Below are 7,700 nucleotides of genomic sequence, written 5' to 3' on the forward strand. Positions count from 1 at the left end.
TGCTCAAAAACCTCCATCACTTCCCCATTTCACTCTGGGTAAAAGCCAAAGTCCTTACAAATCCCTACAAAGCCTTGCTTGAGGTGGCATTCTGTGTACCCAGGTATGTCTCACCTCACTCCACCTCTTCTTTCCTCCACACTGACCTCTTGCTGTTCTGAGAACAAGCCAAGCACCCTCTGCCTCAAATCCTTTGCACTGGCTGTTCCATTTGATAGGATCACTGTTCCTTCAGATACCCCAGTGGTCCCTCCCTCATCTTCTTCAAGGATTTGTTCAAATGTTCTCACTCAGTGAGGCCTTCCCTGGCCACCCTTAGTAAAGTTGCCAAGCCCCTCGCACGCGCTCCTGAGTCCCCACTTACCATGCTCTATTTTCCCCCCATATCACTTAATTTCCATCATAATACGTAGTTTGCCTGTTTTTCTGTCTTCCATCAGTAGAACATAAGCCCTATGAGGACAAAGAGGTTTATTCTTTTTGTTTCTTGATGTAATCCCAGTACTTAGCACTGGGGCTGGCACAGAGAACACACTCAAAGAGTATTTGTCGAATGAATGAATATCTTCTAGAAAGAGTCCTGTAGAAAACTCCTTTCCCAGCCTCAGGTAAGAAGAAGTTCCTCAGGGCTACCCCAACACACAGAACAAGCCTGCCGGCTGCATCAGGATCATCTGTTTATGACTTCCCAGTTCTCTGGGCAAAGTCCTTGTCCCAACTTCACTATTTCTTATGCTTAGCGTAGAAAGTTTACAAACCAGACACAGTCCAACATCCGCAGAGTGTTCAGGCCCAACCACACCCAAATTCAGGTTCTCGGCCCCTGCTCATCAAGGGTACTAACTCTTGGGTCTCAGTTTACAGAGGCCCTAGGCTGCCGGGGGCAGAGCCAAGTGGTGGGTGTTTTTAGGCTTGGATTGCCAAAAGGGCCTTAAAGACAGAAAGCTACCTGGCCTGAGTGACATGACAGGTCAGCGGGGGGCACTGGGAGCCCTGGTTGTTTGCTCCCTGCCTTTCCTCATCCTTTCCCCCAGGTTTTCCAAAATGAAGATCAACATGTATTCCGTTTGTCCCCTCCCAGCTCCATGCAACTGCCCACCCAGCGAGGCTCAAAGACGCAGATCATACCAGTCCCTTCCCTCCCTGCTTAGGGCCACTGCCCTGATTCAGGTCCCCTTACCTCTGGACAATTACAACACTTCCCCAGCCCATCAGTCACCTTATACCTGCCCAGTGGCTACAGAAGGCAGAATGCCTTTCTCCCCCTCCAGCAAATAGCTGCTCTTTCCTCAAAGACCAAAATAGAGGTCATCTTTTGGTTCCTTCTTGATCCCCACCACCCCCATTTTCCCCATGCTATTTTAATTCGTTTCTCCTTAACAAAAAGTTGGAAATAGTCTGAAAGTCATCGAAGGTTAGTTAAGTTCTGCTATAGCCTATCGTGTAGCTATTAAAATAGCCTCTTTTTTTTTTTAAGATTTTATTTATTTATTTGACAGAGAGAGAGAGAGAGAGAGGGCACGAGAGCAGGAACACAAGCAGGGGGAGTGGAAGAGGGAGAAGCAGGCGTCCCGTTGAGCAGGGAGCCCGATATGGGACTCGATCCCAGGACCCTGGGATCATGACCTGAGCCGAAGGCAGACGCTTAACGACTGAGCCACCCAGGCACCCTTAAAATAGCCTCTTTATACATTTCTAATAACATGGGGAAATGATTAGGAACAATATTGAGTAAAAAGGAAGTAATAAATTTGCATGACAACCCGGTCTGAACTCTGTAAAAAAAAAAAAAAAAGTTAGAAGAAAGATTGGAAGGAAGTATGACAAAATGTCAACAGTGTCAACAACACTTCCGAGTGGCAGGATTATATATCTTGGTTTGGTTACCTTCCCCCTCCCCCACCATCTTGTTTCTCTGTATTTTCCAAAATTTGTTGGCAAAAAGCATGTCATACTTTCGAAATAAGAAAAAAGGTTATTTAAAGAAATGATTTATTGTTCCCCTCTGTTTTCTTATCACGTGCATCATAAATTTAATTAAATGCATCTGTCTCCCCCAACAGACTGAGAACCTCTCAATGGTAGAGATCAGGTTGGGTTATCTCTGCATCCAAAATCTACTCCTAGCATTTGGTAGGGGAGTACAGAAGGAAGAGCCAAGGCCTCAGCAGTGCAAGCTGATGAGTGGCCCAGAGCCCAGAGCACTCCGGATCCATTTACCTGCAGCCTCTGTGTCTCCTACTTGTCCCCAGAGATGCTGTGGGAGACCTGGCCTGGAGCCCTGGAGAGACAGCATGGTGTGGCAGGCAGAGCACAGACCTGGCTCCATTACTTCATAGCAGTGTACCTTAGGCATGTGACTTTGCCTCTCTGAGTCTCAGTTTCCCCATCAGTAAGTAGGTGGAAAGTAAGAACAACCCATTTGGCAGGATTGTCCTGAGAAATAGATATGAAAATGTCAGCACAGCACTGTGAACACGGCTGATGATCGTGCTCCAGTCTACAGAACGTGACTGTTGAAGACCTAGCTAACTCTCTACCTGAATTAGACCCTTTTGGTTGCAAACAGATTGAAACGCAATTCAAGTTAAACAAAGAAAGTGAATTTATGGGCTCAATGAGGAAGTGAACAGCGGAGCTGGATTTGAGGCCTCACACACGGTCACTGGGACACTGTGTGTGTGTGTGTGTGTGTGTGTGTGTGTGTGTGTGTGTGTGAGAGAGAGCTGGATTTGAGGCCTCACACACGGTCATTGGGACAGTGTGTGTGTGTGTGTGTGTGTGTGTGTGTGTGTGTGTGTGTGTGTGTGTGTGAGCGCGCGCCTGTGCACTGACCTCATTCTCAGGTGACATTTCCCCCTAGTGACAATAGCAGAGTACCTCTTTCTCAAGAGTTCTCAAAAGTTTTGTCTCAGGAATGCCTCTGATTGGCCCATCTGGGTCATGTTCCCATTTCTGAGCCAATCATTGTAGCCAGGAAATGCGGGGCTCCAATTGGCCAGGCCTAGATCATGGCCCGCCCCTGGAGCCAGGGGGTGGAGTCAGCCCCTTCTGAACCAAAAGTCTTGAGAGGGGAGGGTGGGTGAGTCTCTTGAGGGAAATGGAATGTCCAGAAGAACCAGGAGAGGGTGCTGGGGAGGAAAAACCCTCAGGTGTTCAGCAGCTCAGAACGTTGAAGTGGCTCTCCCAGGGTCACCCAGAAAGGATAGGGGCTGAGGTGTGACTTCAACAGCAGACATGGAGGGAACTAGGAGAGAGCCATCAGGAGCGGTGGCTCTTCTGAGACCTTTAGCCTGCGCTCTGGCCAAACCACTTGGTTCAAATCTCTCAGCTCCACCACGGGCAGGCTGTGAGACTTCGGGCAAATCACTTAGCTTCTCCGAGCCTCAGTTTCTTCATCTGTAAAATGGGGTTAATAACCGTACCCTCCTTTCAGGGCTGCTGTGAGGATGAAATGACGTAACACAAGTAAGGCCGTCAACACAGGGCCTGGCACGTTATGAGCACTCAGTGTGTGTTGTTTTCAAATACAAGCGGTAAGAAGGCCCTTTCTGAAATTCTTGTTTGGAACTGAAAACATAAACAGGCTCAAATGGGCTGACTTTGATTAAGCAAACCTGCTTCAAACACTGCCATCAGCGATTCCATTTTTGGCAGCCATCTTTTGTCTGGTGTCAGGGCGTTCACATCACCTGGAACATGCTCCTCGCCTACCTCCACCCCGTTTCCCTTCCGCCCCTCCTTTCGGGTCCCTGTTAAAACATCAGTTCCCCTGGACATGTCATTAAGGGGGGGGAGCGATATCTAAGTACTGGATGTCTCATTTACACAAATATATATGTGCCTGTATATTTCTAGGGGGTATGCATGTACGTGTGTGTATGATTTAGAATGCATAGCAAATTTCTGGAAGTCAGGAGAATGCTGTTCCTATAAATGGAGGGCAAAAAAGGACCAGGTCTTAATCATCTTTGCATCCCCGGAACCTGACACACAGGGGCTGGTATCACTGTGCTTGTCATCACCTATAGGACGACTTCTACTATTTACTGAGCATTTACTATGTGCAGGCAATGTACTAAGCTCTTTATTATCTCAGCAAGCAGCAGTGACTGCCATTTGGCAGATGAGGAGGTGTTTGTTACATGAACCCAGGACCCATACCAGCCCCCACAGGGACTAGGAAAGTCAGGCAGCAAGAGAAAATGCTTCTGACTTCATGCGGCCTCTCTTGTAGTGGTGGTGACATTGTGGGGTGGGGGATCGATGGCCATCAGCAGAACAAGGCCGTTTCTTGGAGACACCACCTGGGGGGTATGTGTATAAATCAGGGACGTGGCTAGGGATGATTTCCAGGTTACTTTGAAAAAAGCCTGGAGTTGGAGACACAGGAGAGAAGCTTATTTTTCTGTCTCTCAGTCACACGCACATACACACACATGCACCTGTCCCTCTAATGTAGGTGAGGCCAAGTCCCACTTCTAATTTATCTAGCCAAAACGAACAAACAAGCAAATGAGAACAGGCCAAAGAGAAGGATTTACTGCCAATTTCCTTGGAGTTCCTAGGAATGTGTTTCAGATTCTCTACAAAATCCCAGGTTGCAGCCAGCTATCCTGGAGCACTGCCATGGGGAAGGGGAGGTCCCCCGCACGTGGGGGGCAGGGAGCTAGGGAAGCAGGGTCCAGGGTTTTCTCAGAGATGCTTTAATGAGAGGGAGGAGAGGAGGAAGCTAGAGTCCTGGCTGGACCAGCCTCGGAGCTACAGTGACTGGGTAACCCTGGATGGGACAACTTCAAAGGGGCCGCACCTTAATCATAGGTGCTTTGAAGATGCTGGGATGAAAAGCCGCAGGAGGTGTAATTACCTGCGATGCTATTCTCCCAGGGTCCTGCAGGGGTCCCTGGGCAGCCTCCCTAAGCCTCAGGGCTGGGCCCTCCACTCTGCTCACCCACGCAGCTGCCTGGGCTGCCCCCCCCCGCAGCCCCACAGCCTCAGTGAAGGCAAGCCCTGCTGGGCAGCTTCCTGACCCTCAGCAGGCTGTGGGACGTGGCCTCACACAGTCGGGAGGACAGGGAGATGCTGTGGGTGAGAGGCTAGGGTGAAAGGAGAGGTGGCAGGGAGGAGGAGGTTGAGGGGACTGGTGTCACCATGGCAACGTGGATCCTGCACACCAGATGCCTCCTCCCTCACCGGCCAACAGGGCCCCCGAGAAGTGTGGCTTGAGCCAGAGTCTTACGTGCCGGGGATCGGCCGTGTGAGGCCGCAGCTCGGGATGTGTTTACCCTTTGGACTGACGCGGTTCTGTGGGCACTCGTGTGGTAGGCTCTGGGAAGGAGGATGTGACGCAGGGCTCGGCGTTCTGAGCTCTAACTATGCCCGTATCTGTTTCTCAACCAGAGAGCTTGGATGGGGGAGCGGCAGAGGGAGAGAGGATGTTGGAGTAGAGATGTTCCCTTCGCTGAAGCTCTGCTGGGGTGGCCCCCACTGGAGCAGGCTGCAGGGGTCCCCCCATCCACTCCCCCTGGGAGGCCCTGGGTTGGGGGGGCCGCTAACTGCAGGTAGGAATGGAGCCGGGATGCCACCGCCCAGGAGGGAGCAGCGCAGCGACACGAGGGGCTTGCACTTTTTGCAGGGGAAGTGAGTTCGCTGGGAGCCCTGCCCCTCCTTTTGTCCCAGGCCAGGTTCTCCCGGTGTCTCCTCCCCTCCCCACTCCCCCCAACCTGCTGCGGCCACTCACCGGTCCCCCTCCTCAAGGGTTCTTTGGCCTCCAATACTTGCACGCCTCTTCGACCCTCAAAACCACTTCCTCCCACCTGCCCACCCAAGTAGGTGCCAGACCCAGGCCTTCCTCTTCCTGTCGGGCTCCTGTGGACACCCCCTCCTCCCACCCCCTGCTCCGACTCTTGTCCCCCAGAGTCAGGCCCCCTGCTGAGAGAATCTAGAAGAGTGGTGTCCTGTGTATGCAAGGGCGTGGGGGAATACGGACTGGGAAGGGGCCTGAGGGAGCTTGCTGGAGTACCGCCAGTTGTTGCCTCCCTCTTCATCAGGTGATTACACAGGTGAATAGAAATGGATGAAGAGTGATGGAGCTGTACACTTAATATATGCGCATTTTTCTAAACTATATTCCAATTTTTTAAAAAAGGAACTAGGGCGCAATGGTCAGCCAGAACCTCTTTTTTTTTGGCAGCCTCACCCCTGCCACTGCTCTTTTTGAGTCTGCTGACGACACCCTCCTTCCTGATGCCCCACCCCAGCCCTGCCCCTCCCCCGCTGGCCTCCCAGGTGCCCAGGCCGGTAACTCAGAGCCTCCGCGACTCCTCTCTCTCTCTCTCTCTCTCTCTCTCTCAGTGGGCTCAGAACAGACCATGTTCTGAAACGGTTCAGACATCTTTGCCTTCTGGAAGCCTCCTGCCTGGGTTGTGACCCCCCCACTCCCTAACCCTTCTCCCTGCCTCCTTTCTCCATCTTCCAGTCTCCCTGCCCGCTGTTGCCAGATTCACATTCCTCAAGTTCACATCCATTGGGCCCTCTCCCCTAATCAGTCGTTTGGCACATTGCAGGTGTTGGCAGATGGAAGTCAGGCAGGTGAGTAGACACTGAAGTGGTCAAGCTAGTGGGGAATTACGGGTTCTGTATAGCATGATGATTCCCATTTTACAGATGAGAAAACCAGGGCTCAAGAAGAATGAGCTGCTGGGGTGCCTCGGTGGCTCAGTCGGTTAGGTGTCTGCCTTCGGCTCAGGTCATGATCTCAGGGTCCTGGGATTGAGCCCCACATCAGGCTCCCTGCTTAGCGGGGAGCCTGCTTCTCCCTCTCCCTCTGCCACTCCCCCAGCTTGTGCTCTCTTTCTCAAATAAATAAAATCTTAAAAAAACAAAAACAAAAAACAAAAACCGAATGAGCTGCTTCAGGTAAGAACAGCCTTCTGCATCCTCACTTCTCCAGAATCACCTCTGCCTCCTCCAGTGTCAGCTGCTGTGGATCTTCTCCCTCCCTCTCTCTTTGCGCTTGGAATTCTCTTAGTTCAAGCTAGTTCACACCTGTGCACCTTTGCACATGCTATTTCCTTGGCTGAGGATGACTTTCCCCCACTTTGTTCCCCGGCACACTGCTACTCACATTTCAAGGCTCTGGTCAAATATCTTTCAGACACCTTCCTTGATGACACCAGACATATTCCCTCCCTCCGTTTTTTCTAGTTCACACTGAACATCTCACACCGGATTCTGGATTGGGATGAGCCATTTGCTAGTCTGTCTCTTTCCCCTGCCTAGGCTGTGAGCCCCTGGAAGCCAAGGTCACACCTCATGTTTGAAATGTATAGTTACTGTTACTGAGCATTTACAAAGTGCCTGGCTATAGTGAAGGTTAAAGACATTGGCCATGAAGCCAGGCAGGTTTCTCCATGCCTCAGTGTCCTCATCTATAAAACGGGCATCACTATATACCAACCTCATAGGACTGTTCTGAGCGAAGGGTTGGGATCAAGGTGTGGCATGGAGAGCCCTCAATGACCTCAGCCCTTACATACATTGTTCTGTGGTCTTATTTAATCCCACCACCCTCTGAAGCAGGTGTTATCACCCCCATTTTACAGAGGAGAAAACCAGGACCCAGACAACACCCAAGGTCACAGAGGAGCCAAGCTGGCCCTCTGGACTCCAGCCCTGGCCCCCCTACCCTCACCCCTGCA

Source organism: Eumetopias jubatus, unplaced genomic scaffold (genome assembly GCF_037043125.1).
Source record: "Eumetopias jubatus isolate StellerSeaLion01/CBP00866 unplaced genomic scaffold, mEumJub1_p1.0 scaffold_8, whole genome shotgun sequence".
Lineage (NCBI taxonomy): Eukaryota > Metazoa > Chordata > Mammalia > Carnivora > Otariidae > Eumetopias > Eumetopias jubatus.